Below are 20880 nucleotides of genomic sequence, written 5' to 3' on the forward strand. Positions count from 1 at the left end.
TGAGTCCCATAATACACTAGCCTTATGCTGTTTTATGTGTTTCCAGAAACCACGTTTTCCCTCTCTCATTTTAGTATATATGGAAATGAATGTGTTGCTGCTAAAGATTTGAATGAGTTACTGTAAAAAGGAGGATTATAACGGTATCAAAAGCTCGATTTGTCACCATGGCTCTCCTTTCATTCATCATTCTTCTATTTAACTGCTTCTTTAAATGTTAGGAAAGATTATATACAAGAAACATGTACTCTCTAAGCCTTAGAGATTAAGAGAAAAAGAACAAATTCCTTTTTCCGTGTAATTACTGAACGACATAAAGCATATTATTCAAATGATATAATTTGTTTTTCCTTTTTCAAAAGAAAAGTTTATTGAGGAAGATATATTTCTTTGTCTCACCCACAATTGTTCTGAATGTTCAGTGAATTAAACTTTTAATACAAGCTTCAGATTTCCCCCAACAATCCATTTGTCATTCTATGAAACCCTGGAGTCAGAAGACGTCCCAATTCACGAAACGCACATAGAAATTATTCTTTTATTAATGCCAAATGAAAATTATAAACAATGATATTTGTCCGGTGAATTTTGGACACCAAAATCGTCTGTCCGTTTTTTGACAAATGTAGATTTTCCTAGCTGAATAAAACAAAACTGTGTACAAATTACGCGTGGACAAAAAAGGTTACTGGATTGAACGCTTGAAATTTAATCAAAAGCACCCCAAGCTGGTGAGCATAAAACTGTTTTGCAGGTTTCCTTCTTAGAGTTGTAGGGTGTAAAAACGCAGTAAGTACAACTGCTGTTCAAACTGCCTGCATTTGACATCTCAGCAAAAACTCTCTCCTCTGAATTCATATTGAAGAAGGGAATCACTGAACAGATTTCGTATTAGTAATTTTTTGACTTGTAGACACCGGGTATATGCATTGGCTTTGTCCACAAACCTGCCATAACGTCATCATGACTATGCTTTCAGTCCTGAATATTGTGATCAGTATCAAATATAAAAATGTCTTTTCAACAGCAGTGAAGTACATGTAGTGGCTAAGACCACAGGTTACAGAGAGGGAGAGTACTGGGTTCACATCGCGCAGTTCCGTTCCTTAATGCAAGGGCAGCTCAGGAAAAGAATTAAGCTTACTGGGCGTGTGATACCCTCCATGGTAATATAGGGAGAGTAAAACCCAGCTTCCTTGACAAAATGATTATGAGGATTCAAGTAAATAATGCATTGAAAATGCCTCGGACAAAGCATGGCTCTTGGAATGTCGGGTGCCTCATTCATCCGTGATGGGAGCAAGAGCAGTTCTGGTATCCACGGCACCCGTTGTGTGAGGTGTTCCTATGCCATGATTTCGGGCCTGGTGGCACAGCATAAAGGGCACTCGGGACTGCTGCCTCTCGCTGCAGACGTGCCCAGGGAGTTTCAGGCTGCATACTACTTTAAGATAATTTTAAGGAAAAAGACTCATTTTATCAGATTCCTTTACCTTCACACCAAAATCACACTGTCCCAAAAAAGAAGTTTAAAGCAATTTGAAAATTGTTTTGGAAGGTTTTTTTTACTTGGATGCTTTTCCTGTGGCTGCACATACTACTTGGGGCTATCATCTAGCATTGTATTCGTTTTGAGTTCCTTCCGGAGAGTGACCAGCTCTCGCTGCTTAAATACGCACGCATAGAGCAGGCTGAGTCCCATAATACACTAGCCTTATGCTGTTTTATGTGTTTCCAGAAACCACGTTTTTCCTCTCTCACTTTAGTGTAAACGGAAATGAATGTGTTGCTGCTAAAGATTTGAATTAGTTACTGTAAAAAGGAGGATTATAACGGTATCATAAGCTCGATTTGTCACCCTGGCTCTCCTTTAATTCATCATTTTTGTATTTACCTGCTTTTTTAAATCTTAGGAAAGATTATTTTGAAGAAACATGTACTCTCTAAGCCTTAGAGATTACGAGAAAAAGAACAAATTCATTTTTCTCTGTAATTACTGAACGACATAATGCATAGGAATCAAATGATATAAATTGCATTTCATTTTTCAACAGAAAAGTTTATTGAGGAAGATATATTTCTTTTTCTCACCCACAATTGTTCTGAATGTTCAGTGAATTAAACTGTTCATAGAAGCTTCAGATATCCCCCAACAATCCATTTGTTATTCTATGAAATCCTGGAGTCAGAAGATGCCCCAATACATGAAGCACGCATAGAAATTATTCTCTTATTAATGGCAAAAGGAAAACTATAAGCAATGATATTTGTCCGGTGAATTTCGGACACAAAAATAATCTGTCCGTTTTTTCACAAATGTAGATTTTCCTAGCTGAATAAAACAAAACTGTCTACAAACTACGCGTGGACAGAAAAAGGATAATGGATTGAACGCTTGAAATATAGTCAAAAGCACCCCGAGCTGGTGAGCATAAAACTGTTTTGCAGGTCTCCTTCTTAGAGTTGAGGGGTGTAAAAACGCAGTTTGTACAACTGCTGTTCAGACTTACTGCACTTGATATCTCAGCGAAAACTCTCTCCTCTGAATTCATATTGAAGAAGGGAATCACTGAAAAGATTTCATTTGGGTAATTTTTTGACAGGTAGACACTGGGTATATCCAGTGGCTTTTTCCATCAAACCGCCCTAACGTCATCTTGTCAATGCTTTCAGCCCTGAATATTGTGATCAGTATCAAATATAAAAATGTCTTTTCAACAGCAGTGAAGTACATGTAGTGGCTAAGACCACAGTTTACAGAGAGGGAGAGTACTGGGTTCACATCGCGCACTTCCCTTCCTTAATGCAAGGGCAGCTCAGGAAACGAATTAAGCTTACTGGGCGTGTGATTCCCTCCATGGTTGTATAGGGAGAATAAAACCCACCTTCCTTGACAAAATGATTATGAGGATTAAAGTAAATAATGCACTGAAAATGCCTCGGACAAAGCAGGGCGCTTGGAATATCGGGTGCATCAGTCATCCGTGATGGCAGCAAGAGCAGTTCTTGTATCCATGGCACTCGCTGTGTGAGGTGTTCCTATGCCATGATTTCGGGCCTGGTGCCAGAGCATAAAGGGAACTCAGGACTGCTGCCTCTCGCTGCAGAATTGCCCAGAGAGTTTCAGGCTGCATACTACTTTAAGGTAATTTTAAGGAAAAAGAGACGTTTTATCAGTTTCCTTAACCTTCACACCAAAGGCATACTATCCACAAAAAGAAGTTTACAGCAATTTGAAAATTGTTTTGGAAGATTTAATTTACTGGGATGCTTTTCCTGTGGCTGGACATACTACTTGGGGCTATCAATAAAGTCGTGTAGCATTGTATTCGTTTTGAGGTCCTTCCGGAGAGTGACCAGCTCTCGCTGCTTAAATGCGCATTAAGCAGGCTGAGTCCCATAATACACTAGCCTTATGCTGTTTTATGTGTTTCCAGAAACCACGTTTTCCCTCTCTCATTTTAGTATATATGGAAATGAATGTGTTGCTGCTAAAGATTTGAATTAGTTTCTGTAAAAAGGAGGATTATAACGGTATCAAAAGCTCGATTTGTCACCATGGCTCTCCTTTCATTCATCATTCTTCTATTTAACTGCTTCTTTAAATGTTAGGAAAGATTATATACAAGAAACATGTACTCTCTAAGCCTTAGAGATTAAGGGAAAAAGAACAAATTCCTTTTTCCGTGTAATTACTGAACGACATAAAGCATATTATTCAAATGATATAATTTGTTTTTCCTTTTTCAAAAGAAAAGTTTATTGAGGAAGATATATTTCTTTGTCTCACCCACAATTGTTCTGAATGTTCAGTGAATTAAACTTTTAATACAAGCTTCAGATTTCCCCCAACAATCCATTTGTCATTCTATGAAACCCTGGAGTCAGAAGACGTCCCAATTCACGAAACGCACATAGAAATTATTCTTTTATTAATGCCAAATGAAAATTATAAACAATGATATTTGTCCGGTGAATTTTGGACACCAAAATCATCTGTCCGTTTTTTGACAAATGTAGATTTTCCTAGCTGAATAAAACAAAACTGTGTACAAATTACGCGTGGACAAAAAAGGTTACTGGATTGAACGCTTGAAATTTAATCAAAAGCACCCCAAGCTGGTGAGCATAAAACTGTTTTGCAGGTTTCCTTCTTAGAGTTGTAGGGTGTAAAAACGCAGTAAGTACAACTGCTGTTCAAACTGCCTGCATTTGACATCTCAGCAAAAACTCTCTCCTCTGAATTCATATTGAAGAAGGGAATCACTGAACAGATTTCGTATTAGTAATTTTTTGACTTGTAGACACCGGGTATATGCATTGGCTTTGTCCACAAACCTGCCATAACGTCATCATGACTATGCTTTCAGTCCTGAATATTGTGATCAGTATCAAATATAAAAATGTCTTTTCAACAGCAGTGAAGTACATGTAGTGGCTAAGACCACAGGTTACAGAGAGGGAGAGTACTGGGTTCACATCGCGCAGTTCCGTTCCTTAATGCAAGGGCAGCTCAGGAAACGAATTAAGCTTACTGGGCGTGTGATACCCTCCATGGTAATATAGGGAGAGTAAAACCCAGCTTCCTTGACAAAATGATTATGAGGATTCAAGTAAATAATGCATTGAAAATGCCTCGGACAAAGCATGGCTCTTGGAATGTCGGGTGCCTCATTCATCCGTGATGGCAGCAAGAGCAGTTCTGGTATACACGGCACCCGTTGTGTGAGGTGTTCCTATGCCATGATTTCGGGCCTGGTGGCACAGCATAAAGGGCACTCGGGACTGCTGCCTCTCGCTGCAGACGTGCCCAGGGAGTTTCAGGCTGCATACTACTTTAAGATAATTTTAAGGAAAAAGACTCATTTTATCAGATTCCTTTACCTTCACACCAAAATCACACTGTCCCAAAAAAGAAGTTTAAAGCAATTTGAAAATTGTTTTGGGAGATTTTTTTTACTTGGATGCTTTTCCTGTGGCTGCACACACTACTTGGGGCTATCATCTAGCATTGTATTCGTTTTGAGTTCCTTCCGGAGAGTGACCAGCTCTCGCTGCTTAAATACGCACGCATTGAGCAGGCTGAGTCCCATAATACACTAGCCTTATGCTGTTTTATGTGTTTCCAGAAACCACGTTTTTCCTCTCTCACTTTAGTGTAAATGGAAATGAATGTGTTGCTGCTAAAGATTTGAATTAGTTACTGTAAAAAGGAGGATTATAACGGTATCATAAGCTCGATTTGTCACCCTGGCTCTCCTTTAATTCATCATTTTTGTATTTACCTGCTTTTTTAAATCTTAGGAAAGATTATTTTGAAGAAACATGTACTCTCTAAGACTTAGAGATTACGAGAAAAAGAACAAATTCATTTTTCTCTGTAATTACTGAACGACATAATGCATAGGAATCAAATGATATAAATTGCATTTCCTTTTTCAAAAGAAAAGTTTATTGAGGAAGATATATTTCTTTTTCTCACCCACAATTGTTCTGAATGTTCAGTGAATTAAACTGTTCATAGAAGCTTCAGATATCCCCCAACAATCCATTTGTTATTCTATGAAATCCTGGAGTCAGAAGACGTCCCAATACATGAAGCACGCATAGGAATTATTCTCTTATTAATGCAAAAGGAAAACTATAAGCAATGATATTTGTCCGGTGAATTTCGGACACAAAAATAATCTGTCCGTTTTTTCACAAATGTAGATTTTCCTAGCTGAATAAAACAAAAGCTGTCTACAAATTACGCGTGGACAGAAAAAGGATAATGGATTGAACGCTTGAAATATAGTCAAAAGCACCCCGAGCTGGTGAGCATAAAACTGTTTTGCAGGTCTCCTTCTTAGAGTTGAGGGGTGTAAAAACGCAGTTTGTACAACTGCTGTTCAGACTTACTGCACTTGATATCTCAGCGAAAACTCTCTCCTCTGAATTCATATTGAAGAAGGGAATCACTGAAAAGATTTCGTATGGGTAATTTTTGACAGGTAGACACTGGGTATATGCAGTGGCTTTTTCCATCAAACTGCCCTAACGTCATCTTGTCAATGCTTTCAGCCCTGAATATTGTGATCAGTATCAAATATAAAAATGTCTTTTCATCAGCAGTGAAGTACATGTAGTGGCTAAGACCACAGTTTACAGAGAGGGAGAGTACTGGGTTCACATCGCGCACTTCCCGTCCTTAATGCAAGGGCAGCTCAGGAAACGAATTAAGCTTACTGGGCGTGTGATTCCCTCCATGGTAGTATAGGGAGAATAAAACCCACCTTCCTTGACAAAATGATTATGAGGATTAAAGTAAATAATGCACTGAAAATGCCTCGGACAAAGCAGGGCGCTTGGAATATCGGGTGCATCAGTCATCCGTGATGGCAGCAAGAGCAGTTCTTGTATCCATGGCACTCGCTGTGTGAGGTGTTCCTATGCCATGATTTCGGGCCTGGTGCCAGAGCATAAAGGGAACTCAGGACTGCTGCCTCTCGCTGCAGAATTGCCCAGAGAGTTTCAGGCTGCATACTACTTTAAGGTAATTTTAAGGAAAAAGAGACGTTTTATCAGTTTCCTTAACCTTCACACCAAAGGCATACTATCCAAAAAAGAAGTTTACAGCAATTTGAAAATTGTTTTGGAAGATTTAATTTACTGGGATGCTTTTCCTGTGGCTGGACATACTACTTGGGGCTATCAATAAAGTCGTGTAGCATTGTATTCGTTTTGAGGTCCTTCCGGAGAGTGACCAGCTCTCGCTGCTTAAATGCGCATTAAGCAGGCTGAGTCCCATAATACACTAGCCTTATGCTGTTTTATGTGTTTCCGGAAACCACGTTTTCCCTCTCTCATTTTAGTATATATGGAAATGAATGTGTTGCTGCTAAAGATTTGAATTAGTTTCTGTAAAAAGGAGGATTATAACGGTATCAAAAGCTCGATTTGTCACCATGGCTCTCCTTTCATTCATCATTCTTCTATTTAACTGCTTCTTTAAATGTTAGGAAAGATTATATACAAGAAACATGTACTCTCTAAGCCTTAGAGATTAAGAGAAAATGAACAAATTCCTTTTTCCGTGTAATTACTGAACGACATAAAGCATATTATTCAAATGATATAATTTGTTTTTCCTTTTTCAAAAGAAAAGTTTATTGAGGAAGATATATTTCTTTGTCTCACCCACAATTGTTCTGAATGTTCAGTGAATTAAACTTTTAATACAAGCTTCAGATTTCCCCCAACAATCCATTTGTCATTCTATGAAACCCTGGAGTCAGAAGACGTCCCAATTCACGAAACGCACATAGAAATTATTCTTTTATTAATGCCAAATGAAAATTATAAACAATGATATTTGTCCGGTGAATTTTGGACACCAAAATCATCTGTCCGTTTTTTGACAAATGTAGATTTTCCTAGCTGAATAAAACAAAACTGTGTACAAATTACGCGTGGACAAAAAAGGTTACTGGATTGAACGCTTGAAATTTAATCAAAAGCACCCCAAGCTGGTGAGCATAAAACTGTTTTGCAGGTTTCCTTCTTAGAGTTGTAGGGTGTAAAAACGCAGTAAGTACAACTGCTGTTCAAACTGCCTGCATTTGACATCTCAGCAAAAACTCTCTCCTCTGAATTCATATTGAAGAAGGGAATCACTCAACAGATTTCGTATTAGTAATTTTTTGACTTGTAGACACCGGGTATATGCATTGGCTTTGTCCACAAACCTGCCATAACGTCATCATGACTATGCTTTCAGTCCTGAATATTGTGATCAGTATCAAATATAAAAATGTCTTTTCAACAGCAGTGAAGTACATGTAGTGGCTAAGACCACAGGTTACAGAGAGGGAGAGTACTGGGTTCACATCGCGCAGTTCCGTTCCTTAAAGCAAGGGCAGCTCAGGAAACGAATTAAGCTTACTGGGCGTGTGATACCCTCCATGGTAATATAGGGAGAGTAAAACCCAGCTTCCTTGACAAAATGATTATGAGGATTCAAGTAAATAATGCATTGAAAATGCCTCGGACAAAGCATGGCTCTTGGAATGTCGGGTGCCTCATTCATCCGTGATGGCAGCAAGAGCAGTTCTGGTATCCACGGCACCCGTTATGTGAGGTGTTCCTATGCCATGATTTCGGGCCTGGTGGCACAGCATAAAGGGCACTCGGGACTGCTGCCTCTCGCTGCAGACGTGCCCAGGGAGTTTCAGGCTGCATACTACTTTAAGATAATTTTAAGGAAAAAGAGTCATTTTATCAGATTCCTTTACCTTCACACCAAAATCACACTGTCCCAAAAAAGAAGTTTAAAGCAATTTGAAAATTGTTTTGGGAGATTTTTTTTACTTGGATGCTTTTCCTGTGGCTGCACACACTACTTGGGGCTATCATCTAGCATTGTATTCGTTTTGAGTTCCTTCCGGAGAGTGACCAGCTCTCGCTGCTTAAATACGCACGCATTGAGCAGGCTGAGTCCCATAATACACTAGCCTTATGCTGTTTTATGTGTTTCCAGAAACCACGTTTTTCCTCTCTCACTTTAGTGTAAATGGAAATGAATGTGTTGCTGCTAAAGATTTGAATTAGTTACTGTAAAAAGGAGGATTATAACGGTATCATAAGCTCGATTTGTCACCCTGGCTCTCCTTTAATTCATCATTTTTGTATTTACCTACTTTTTTAAATCTTAGGAAAGATTATTTTGAAGAAACATGTACTCTCTAAGACTTAGAGATTACGAGAAAAAGAACAAATTCATTTTTCTCTGTAATTACTGAACGACATAATGCATAGGAATCAAATGATATAAATTGCATTTCCTTTTTCAAAAGAAAAGTTTATTGAGGAAGATATATTTCTTTTTCTCATCCACAATTGTTCTGAATGTTCAGTGAATTAAACTGTTCATAGAAGCTTCAGATATCCCCCAACAATCCATTTGTTATTCTATGAAATCCTGGAGTCAGAAGACGTCCCAATACATGAAGCACGCATAGGAATTATTCTCTTATTAATGCAAAAGGAAAACTATAAACAATGATATTTGTCCGGTGAATTTCGGACACAAAAATAATCTGTCCGTTTTTTCACAAATGTAGATTTTCCTAGCTGAATAAAACTAAAGCTGTCTACAAATTACGCGTGGACAGAAAAAGGATAATGGATTGAACGCTTGAAATATAGTCAAAAGCACCCCGAGCTGGTGAGCATAAAACTGTTTTGCAGGTCTCCTTCTTAGAGTTGAGGGGTGTAAAAACGCAGTTTGTACAACTGCTGTTCAGACTTACTGCACTTGATATCTCAGCGAAAACTCTCTCCTCTGAATTCATATTGAAGAAGGGAATCACTGAAAAGATTTCGTATGGGTAATTTTTGACAGGTAGACACTGGGTATATGCAGTGGCTTTTTCCATCAAACTGCCCTAACGTCATCTTGTCAATGCTTTCAGCCCTGAATATTGTGATCAGTATCAAATATAAAAATGTCTTTTCAACAGCAGTGAAGTACATGTAGTGGCTAAGACCACAGTTTACAGAGAGGGAGAGTACTGGGTTCACATCGCGCACTTCCCGTCCTTAATGCAAGGGCAGCTCAGGAAACGAATTAAGCTTACTGGGCGTGTGATTCCCTCCATGGTAGTATAGGGAGAATAAAACCCACCTTCCTTGACAAAATGATTATGAGGATTAAAGTAAATAATGCACTGAAAATGCCTCGGACAAAGCAGGGCGCTTGCAATATCGGGTGCATCAGTCATCCGTGATGGCAGCAAGAGCAGTTCTTGTATCCATGGCACTCGCTGTGTGAGGTGTTCCTATGCCATGATTTCGGGCCTGGTGCCAGAGCATAAAGGGAACTCAGGACTGCTGCCTCTCGCTGCAGAATTGCCCAGAGAGTTTCAGGCTGCATACTACTTTAAGGTAATTTTAAGGAAAAAGAGACGTTTTATCAGTTTCCTTAACCTTCACACCAAAGGCATACTATCCAAAAAAGAAGTTTACAGCAATTTGAAAATTGTTTTGGAAGATTTAATTTACTGGGATGCTTTTCCTGTGGCTGGACATACTACTTGGGGCTATCAATAAAGTCGTGTAGCATTGTATTTGTTTTGAGGTCCTTCCGGAGAGTGACCAGCTCTCGCTGCTTAAATGCGCATTAAGCAGGCTGAGTCCCATAATACACTAGCCTTATGCTGTTTTATGTGTTTCCAGAAACCACGTTTTCCCTCTCTCATTTTAGTATATATGGAAATGAATGTGTTGCTGCTAAAGATTTGAATGAGTTACTGTAAAAAGGAGGATTATAACGGTATCAAAAGCTCGATTTGTCACCATGGCTCTCCTTTCATTCATCATTCTTCTATTTAACTGCTTCTTTAAATGTTAGGAAAGATTATATACAAGAAACATGTACTCTCTAAGCCTTAGAGATTAAGAGAAAAAGAACAAATTCCTTTTTCCGTGTAATTACTGAACGACATAAAGCATATTATTCAAATGATATAATTTGTTTTTCCTTTTTCAAAAGAAAAGTTTATTGAGGAAGATATATTTCTTTGTCTCACCCACAATTGTTCTGAATGTTCAGTGAATTAAACTTTTAATACAAGCTTCAGATTTCCCCCAACAATCCATTTGTCATTCTATGAAACCCTGGAGTCAGAAGACGTCCCAATTCACGAAACGCACATAGAAATTATTCTTTTATTAATGCCAAATGAAAATTATAAACAATGATATTTGTCCGGTGAATTTTGGACACCAAAATCATCTGTCCGTTTTTTGACAAATGTAGATTTTCCTAGCTGAATAAAACAAAACTGTGTACAAATTACGCGTGGACAAAAAAGGTTAATGGATTGAACGCTTGAAATTTAATCAAAAGCACCCCAAGCTGGTGAGCATAAAACTGTTTTGCAGGTTTCCTTCTTAGAGTTGTAGGGTGTAAAAACGCAGTAAGTACAACTGCTGTTCAAACTGCCTGCATTTGACATCTCAGCAAAAACTCTCTCCTCTGAATTCATATTGAAGAAGGGAATCACTGAACAGATTTCGTATTAGTAATTTTTTGACTTGTAGACACCGGGTATATGCATTGGCTTTGTCCACAAACCTGCCATAACGTCATCATGACTATGCTTTCAGTCCTGAATATTGTGATCAGTATCAAATATAAAAATGTCTTTTCAACAGCAGTGAAGTACATGTAGTGGCTAAGACCACAGGTTACAGAGAGGGAGAGTACTGGGTTCACATCGCGCAGTTCCGTTCCTTAATGCAAGGGCAGCTCAGGAAACGAATTAAGCTTACTGGGCGTGTGATACCCTCCATGGTAATATAGGGAGAGTAAAACCCAGCTTCCTTGACAAAATGATTATGAGGATTCAAGTAAATAATGCATTGAAAATGCCTCGGACAAAGCATGGCTCTTGGAATGTCGGGTGCCTCATTCATCCGTGATGGCAGCAAGAGCAGTTCTGGTATCCACGGCACCCGTTGTGTGAGGTGTTCCTATGCCATGATTTCGGGCCTGGTGGCACAGCATAAAGGGCACTCGGGACTGCTGCCTCTCGCTGCAGACGTGCCCAGGGAGTTTCAGGCTGCATACTACTTTAAGATAATTTTAAGGAAAAAGACTCATTTTATCAGATTCCTTTACCTTCACACCAAAATCACACTGTCCCAAAAAAGAAGTTTAAAGCAATTTGAAAATTGTTTTGGGAGATTTTTTTTACTTGGATGCTTTTCCTGTGGCTGCACACACTACTTGGGGCTATCATCTAGCATTGTATTCGTTTTGAGTTCCTTCCGGAGAGTGACCAGCTCTCGCTGCTTAAATACGCACGCATTGAGCAGGCTGAGTCCCATAATACACTAGCCTTATGCTGTTTTATGTGTTTCCAGAAACCACGTTTTTCCTCTCTCACTTTAGTGTAAATGGAAATGAATGTGTTGCTGCTAAAGATTTGAATTAGTTACTGTAAAAAGGAGGATTATAACGGTATCATAAGCTCGATTTGTCACCCTGGCTCTCCTTTAATTCATCATTTTTGTATTTACCTGCTTTTTTAAATCTTAGGAAAGATTATTTTGAAGAAACATGTACTCTCTAAGACTTAGAGATTACGAGAAAAAGAACAAATTCATTTTTCTCTGTAATTACTGAACGACATAATGCATAGGAATCAAATGATATAAATTGCATTTCCTTTTTCAAAAGAAAAGTTTATTGAGGAAGATATATTTCTTTTTCTCACCCACAATTGTTCTGAATGTTCAGTGAATTAAACTGTTCATAGAAGCTTCAGATATCCCCCAACAATCCATTTGTTATTCTATGAAATCCTGGAGTCAGAAGACGTCCCAATACATGAAGCACGCATAGGAATTATTCTCTTATTAATGCAAAAGGAAAACTATAAGCAATGATATTTGTCCGGTGAATTTCGGACACAAAAATAATCTGTCCGTTTTTTCACAAATGTAGATTTTCCTAGCTGAATAAAACAAAACTGTCTACAAACTACGCGTGGACAGAAAAAGGATAATGGATTGAACGCTTGAAATATAGTCAAAAGCACCCCGAGCTGGTGAGCATAAAACTGTTTTGCAGGTCTCCTTCTTAGAGTTGAGGGGTGTAAAAACGCAGTTTGTACAACTGCTGTTCAGACTTACTGCACTTGATATCTCAGCGAAAACTCTCTCCTCTGAATTCATATTGAAGAAGGGAATCACTGAAAAGATTTCGTATGGGTAATTTTTTGACAGGTAGACACTGGGTATATCCAGTGGCTTTTTCCATCAAACCGCCCTAACGTCATCTTGTCAATGCTTTCAGCCCTGAATATTGTGATCAGTATCAAATATAAAAATGTCTTTTCAACAGCAGTGAAGTACATGTAGTGGCTAAGACCACAGTTTACAGAGAGGGAGAGTACTGGGTTCACATCGCGCACTTCCCTTCCTTAATGCAAGGGCAGCTCAGGAAACGAATTAAGCTTACTGGGCGTGTGATTCCCTCCATGGTAGTATAGGGAGAATAAAACCCACCTTCCTTGACAAAATGATTCTGAGGATTAAAGTAAATAATGCACTGAAAATGCCTCGGACAAAGCAGGGCGCTTGGAATATCGGGTGCATCAGTCATCCGTGATGGCAGCAAGAGCAGTTCTTGTATCCATGGCACTCGCTGTGTGAGGTGTTCCTATGCCATGATTTCGGGCCTGGTGCCAGAGCATAAAGGGAACTCAGGACTGCTGCCTCTCGCTGCAGAATTGCCCAGAGAGTTTCAGGCTGCATACTACTTTAAGGTAATTTTAAGGAAAAAGAGACGTTTTATCAGTTTCCTTAACCTTCACACCAAAGGCATACTATCCACAAAAAGAAGTTTACAGCAATTTGAAAATTGTTTTGGAAGATTTAATTTACTGGGATGCTTTTCCTGTGGCTGGACATACTACTTGGGGCTATCAATAAAGTCGTGTAGCATTGTATTCGTTTTGAGGTCCTTCCGGAGAGTGACCAGCTCTCGCTGCTTAAATGCGCATTAAGCAGGCTGAGTCCCATAATACACTAGCCTTATGCTGTTTTATGTGTTTCCAGAAACCACGTTTTCCCTCTCTCATTTTAGTATATATGGAAATGAATGTGTTGCTGCTAAAGATTTGAATTAGTTTCTGTAAAAAGGAGGATTATAACGGTATCAAAAGCTCGATTTGTCACCATGGCTCTCCTTTCATTCATCATTCTTCTATTTAACTGCTTCTTTAAATGTTAGGAAAGATTATATACAAGAAACATGTACTCTCTAAGCCTTAGAGATTAAGAGAAAATGAACAAATTCCTTTTTCCGTGTAATTACTGAACGACATAAAGCATATTATTCAAATGATATAATTTGTTTTTCCTTTTTCAAAAGAAAAGTTTATTGAGGAAGATATATTTCTTTGTCTCACCCACAATTGTTCTGAATGTTCAGTGAATTAAACTTTTAATACAAGCTTCAGATTTCCCCCAACAATCCATTTGTCATTCTATGAAACCCTGGAGTCAGAAGACGTCCCAATTCACGAAACGCACATAGAAATTATTCTTTTATTAATGCCAAATGAAAATTATAAACAATGATATTTGTCCGGTGAATTTTGGACACCAAAATCATCTGTCCGTTTTTTGACAAATGTAGATTTTCCTAGCTGAATAAAACAAAACTGTGTACAAATTACGCGTGGACAAAAAAGGTTACTGGATTGAACGCTTGAAATTTAATCAAAAGCACCCCAAGCTGGTGAGCATAAAACTGTTTTGCAGGTTTCCTTCTTAGAGTTGTAGGGTGTAAAAACGCAGTAAGTACAACTGCTGTTCAAACTGCCTGCATTTGACATCTCAGCAAAAACTCTCTCCTCTGAATTCATATTGAAGAAGGGAATCACTGAACAGATTTCGTATTAGTAATTTTTTGACTTGTAGACACCGGGTATATGCATTGGCTTTGTCCACAAACCTGCCATAACGTCATCATGACTATGCTTTCAGTCCTGAATATTGTGATCAGTATCAAATATAAAAATGTCTTTTCAACAGCAGTGAAGTACATGTAGTGGCTAAGACCACAGGTTACAGAGAGGGAGAGTACTGGGTTCACATCGCGCAGTTCCGTTCCTTAATGCAAGGGCAGCTCAGGAAACGAATTAAGCTTACTGGGCGTGTGATACCCTCCATGGTAATATAGGGAGAGTAAAACCCAGCTTCCTTGACAAAATGATTATGAGGATTCAAGTAAATAATGCATTGAAAATGCCTCGGACAAAGCATGGCTCTTGGAATGTCGGGTGCCTCATTCATCCGTGATGGCAGCAAGAGCAGTTCTGGTATCCACGGCACCCGTTGTGTGAGGTGTTCCTATGCCATGATTTCGGGCCTGGTGGCACAGCATAAAGGGCACTCGGGACTGCTGCCTCTCGCTGCAGACGTGCCCAGGGAGTTTCAGGCTGCATACTACTTTAAGATAATTTTAAGGAAAAAGAGTCATTTTATCAGATTCCTTTACCTTCACACCAAAATCACACTGTCCCAAAAAAGAAGTTTAAAGCAATTTGAAAATTGTTTTGGGAGGTTTTTTTTACTTGGATGCTTTTCCTGTGGCTGCACACACTACTTGGGGCTATCATCTAGCATTGTATTCGTTTTGAGTTCCTTCCGGAGAGTGACCAGCTCTCGCTGCTTAAATACGCACGCATTGAGCAGGCTGAGTCCCATAATACACTAGCCTTATGCTGTTTTATGTGTTTCCAGAAACCACGTTTTTCCTCTCTCACTTTAGTGTAAATGGAAATGAATGTGTTGCTGCTAAAGATTTGAATAAGTTACTGTAAAAAGGAGGATTATAACGGTATCATAAGCTCGATTTGTCACCCTGGCTCTCCTTTAATTCTTCATTTTTGTATTTACCTCCTTTTTTAAATCTTAGGAAAGATTATTTTGAAGAAACATGTACTCTCTAAGACTTAGAGATTACGAGAAAAAGAACAAATTCATTTTTCTCTGTAATTACTGAACGACATAATGCATAGGAATCAAATGATATAAATTGCATTTCCTTTTTCAACAGAAAAGTTTATTGAGGAAGATATATTTCTTTTTCTCACCCACAATTGTTCTGAATGTTCAGTGAATTAAACTGTTCATAGAAGCTTCAGATATCCCCCAACAATCCATTTGTTATTCTATGAAATCCTGGAGTCAGAAGACGTCCCAATACATGAAGCACGCATAGGAATTATTCTCTTATTAATGCAAAAGGAAAACTATAAGCAATGATATTTGTCCGGTGAATTTCGGACACAAAAATAATCTGTCCGTTTTTTCACAAATGTAGATTTTCCTAGCTGAATAAAACAAAAGCTGTCTACAAATTACGCGTGGACAGAAAAAGGATAATGGATTGAACGCTTGAAATATAGTCAAAAGCACCCCGAGCTGGTGAGCATAAAACTGTTTTGCAGGTCTCCTTCTTAGAGTTGAGGGGTGTAAAAACGCAGTTTGTACAACTGCTGTTCAGTCTTACTGCACTTGATATCTCAGCGAAAACTCTCTCCTCTGAATTCATATTGAAGAAGGGAATCACTGAAAAGATTTCGTATGGGTAATTTTTTGACAGGTAGACACTGGGTATATGCAGTGGCTTTTTCCATCAAACTGCCCTAACGTCATCTTGTCAATGCTTTCAGCCCTGAATATTGTGATCAGTATCAAATATAAAAATGTCTTTTCAACAGCAGTGAAGTACATGTAGTGGCTAAGACCACAGTTTACAGAGAGGGAGAGTACTGGGTTCACATCGCGCACTTCCCGTCCTTAATGCAAGGGAAGCTCAGGAAACGAATTAAGCTTACTGGGCGTGTGATTCCCTCCATGGTAGTATAGGGAGAATAAAACCCACCTTCCTTGACAAAATGATTATGAGGATTAAAGTAAATAATGCACTGAAAATGCCTCGGACAAAGCAGGGCGCTTGGAATATCGGGTGCATCAGTCATCCGTCATGGCAGCAAGAGCAGTTCTTGTATCCATGGCACTCGCTGTGTGAGGTGTTCCTATGCCATGATTTCGGGCCTGGTGCCAGAGCATAAAGGGAACTCAGGACTGCTGCCTCTCGCTGCAGAATTGCCCAGAGAGTTTCAGGCTGCATACTACTTTAAGGTAATTTTAAGGAAAAAGAGACGTTTTATCAGTTTCCTTAACCTTCACACCAAAGGCATACTATCCAAAAAAGAAGTTTACAGCAATTTGAAAATTGTTTTGGAAGATTTAATTTACTGGGATGCTTTTCCTGTGGCTGGACATACTACTTGGGGCTATCAATAAAGTCGTGTAGCATTGTATTTGTTTTGAGGTCCTTCCGGAGAGTGACCAGCTCTCGCTGCTTAAATGCGCATTAAGCAGGCTGAGTCCCATAATACACTAGCCTTATGCTGTTTTATGTGTTTCCAGAAACCACGTTTTCCCTCTCTCATTTTAGTATATATGGAAATGAATGTGTTGCTGCTAAAGATTTGAATGAGTTACTGTAAAAAGGAGGATTATAACGGTATCAAAAGCTCGATTTGTCACCATGGCTCTCCTTTCACTCATCATTCTTCTATTTAGCTGCTTCTTTAAATGTTAGGAAAGATTATATACAAGAAACATGTACTCTCTAAGCCTTAGGGATTAAGAGAAAAAGAACAAATTCCTTTTTCCGTGTAATTACTGAACGACATAAAGCATATTATTCAAATGATATAATTTGTTTTTCCTTTTTCAAAAGAAAAGTTTATTGAGGAAGATATATTTCTTTGTCTCACCCACAATTGTTCTGAATGTTCAGTGAATTAAACTTTTAATACAAGCTTCAGATTTCCCCCAACAATCCATTTGTCATTCTATGAAACCCTGGAGTCAGAAGACGTCCCAATTCACGAAACGCACATAGAAATTATTCTTTTATTAATGCCAAATGAAAATTATAAACAATGATATTTGTCCGGTGAATTTTGGACACCAAAATCATCTGTCCGTTTTTTGACAAATGTAGATTTTCCTAGCTGAATAAAACAAAACTGTGTACAAATTACGCGTGGACAAAAAAGGTTAATGGATTGAACGCTTGAAATTTAATCAAAAGCACCCCAAGCTGGTGAGCATAAAACTGTTTTGCAGGTTTCCTTCTTAGAGTTGTAGGGTGTAAAAACGCAGTAAGTACAACTGCTGTTCAAACTGCCTGCATTTGACATCTCAGCAAAAACTCTCTCCTCTGAATTCATATTGAAGAAGGGAATCACTGAACAGATTTCGTATTAGTAATTTTTTGACTTGTAGACACCGGGTATATGCATTGGCTTTGTCCACAAACCTGCCATAACGTCATCATGACTATGCTTTCAGTCCTGAATATTGTGATCAGTATCAAATATAAAAATGTCTTTTCAACAGCAGTGAAGTACATGTAGTGGCTAAGACCACAGGTTACAGAGAGGGAGAGTACTGGGTTCACATCGCGCAGTTCCGTTCCTTAATGCAAGGGCAGCTCAGGAAACGAATTAAGCTTACTGGGCGTGTGATACCCTCCATGGTAATATAGGGAGAGTAAAACCCAGCTTCCTTGACAAAATGATTATGAGGATTCAAGTAAATAATGCATTGAAAATGCCTCGGACAAAGCATGGCTCTTGGAATGTCGGGTGCCTCATTCATCCGTGATGGCAGCAAGAGCAGTTCTGGTATCCACGGCACCCGTTGTGTGAGGTGTTCCTATGCCATGATTTCGGGCCTGGTGGCACAGCATAAAGGGCACTCGGGACTGCTGCCTCTCGCTGCAGACGTGCCCAGGGAGTTTCAGGCTGCATACTACTTTAAGATAATTTTAAGGAAAAAGACTCATTTTATCAGATTCCTTTACCTTCACACCAAAATCACACTGTCCCAAAAAAGAAGTTTAAAGCAATTTGAAAATTGTTTTGGAAGATTTTTTTTACTTGGATGCTTTTCCTGTGGCTGCACATACTACTTGGGGCTATCATCTAGCATTGTATTCGTTTTGAGTTCCTTCCGGAGAGTGACCAGCTCTCGCTGCTTAAATACGCACGCATAGAGCAGGCTGAGTCCCATAATACACTAGCCTTATGCTGTTTTATGTGTTTCCAGAAACCACGTTTTTCCTCTCTCACTTTAGTGTAAACGGAAATGAATGTGTTGCTGCTAAAGATTTGAATTAGTTACTGTAAAAAGGAGGATTATAACGGTATCATAAGCTCGATTTGTCACCCTGGCTCTCCTTTAATTCATCATTTTTGTATTTACCTGCTTTTTTAAATCTTAGGAAAGATTATTTTGAAGAAACATGTACTCTCTAAGACTTAGAGATTACGAGAAAAAGAACAAATTCATTTTTCTCTGTAATTACTGAACGACATAATGCATAGGAATCAAATGATATAAATTGCATTTCCTTTTTCAACAGAAAAGTTTATTGAGGAAGATATATTTCTTTTTCTCACCCACAATTGTTCTGAATGTTCAGTGAATTAAACTGTTCATAGAAGCTTCAGATATCCCCCAACAATCCATTTGTTATTCTATGAAATCCTGGAGTCAGAAGACGCCCCAATACATGAAGCACGCATAGAAATTATTCTCTTATTAATGGCAAAAGGAAAACTATAAGCAATGATATTTGTCCGGTGAATTTCGGACACAAAAATAATCTGTCCGTTTTTTCACAAATGTAGATTTTCCTAGCTGAATAAAACAAAACTGTCTACAAACTACGCGTGGACAGAAAAAGGATAATGGATTGAACGCTTGAAATATAGTCAAAAGCACCCCGAGCTGGTGAGCATAAAACTGTTTTGCAGGTCTCCTTCTTAGAGTTGAGGGGTGTAAAAACGCAGTTTGTACAACTGCTGTTCAGACTTACTGCACTTGATATCTCAGCGAAAACTCTCTCCTCTGAATTCATATTGAAGAAGGGAATCACTGAAAAGATTTCGTATGGGTAATTTTTTGACAGGTAGACACTGGGTATATCCAGTGGCTTTTTCCATCAAACCGCCCTAACGTCATCTTGTCAATGCTTTCAGCCCTGAATATTGTGATCAGTATCAAATATAAAAATGTCTTTTCAACAGCAGTGAAGTACATGTAGTGGCTAAGACCACAGTTTACAGAGAGGGAGAGTACTGGGTTCACATCGCGCACTTCCCTTCCTTAATGCAAGGGCAGCTCAGGAAACGAATTAAGCTTACTGGGCGTGTGATTCCCTCCATGGTTGTATAGGGAGAATAAAACCCACCTTCCTTGACAAAATGATTATGAGGATTAAAGTAAATAATGCACTGAAAATGCCTCGGACAAAGCAGGGCGCTTGGAATATCGGGTGCATCAGTCATCCGTGATGGCAGCAAGAGCAGTTCTTGTATCCATGGCACTCGCTGTGTGAGGTGTTCCTATGCCATGATTTCGGGCCTGGTGCCAGAGCATAAAGGGAACTCAGGACTGCTGCCTCTCGCTGCAGAATTGCCCAGAGAGTTTCAGGCTGCATACTACTTTAAGGTAATTTTAAGGAAAAAGAGACGTTTTATCAGTTTCCTTAACCTTCACACCAAAGGCATACTATCCAAAAAAGAAGTTTACAGCAATTTGAAAATTGTTTTGGAAGATTTAATTTACTGGGATGCTTTTCCTGTGGCTGGACATACTACTTGGGGCTATCAATAAAGTCGTGTAGCATTGTATTCGTTTTGAGGTCCTTCCGGAGAGTGACCAGCTCTCGCTGCTTAAATGCGCATTAAGCAGGCTGAGTCCCATAATACACTAGCCTTATGCTGTTTTATGTGTTTCCAGAAACCACGTTTTCCCTCTCTCATTTTAGTATATATGGAAATGAATGTGTTGCTGCTAAAGATTTGAATTAGTTACTGTAAAAAGGAGGATTATAACGGTATCAAAAGCTCGATTTGTCACCATGGCTCTCCTTTCATTCATCATTCTTCTATTTAACTGCTTCTTTAAATGTTAGGAAAGATTATATACAAGAAACATGTACTCTCTAAGCCTTGGAGATTAAGAGAAAAAGAACAAATTCCTTTTTCCGTGTAATTACTGAACGACATAAAGCATATTATTCAAATGATATAATTTGTTTTTCCTTTTTCAAAAGAAAAGTTTATTGAGGAAGATATATTTCTTTGTCTCACCCACAATTGTTCTGAATGTTCAGTGAATTAAACTTTTAATACAAGCTTCAGATTTCCCCCAACAATCCATTTGTCATTCTATGAAACCCTGGAGTCAGAAGACGTCCCAATTCACGAAACGCACATAGAAATTATTCTTTTA

The sequence above is a fragment of the Manis javanica genome, chromosome 1 (assembly GCF_040802235.1).
Source record: "Manis javanica isolate MJ-LG chromosome 1, MJ_LKY, whole genome shotgun sequence".
In the NCBI taxonomy this organism is placed as follows: Eukaryota; Metazoa; Chordata; class Mammalia; order Pholidota; family Manidae; genus Manis; species Manis javanica.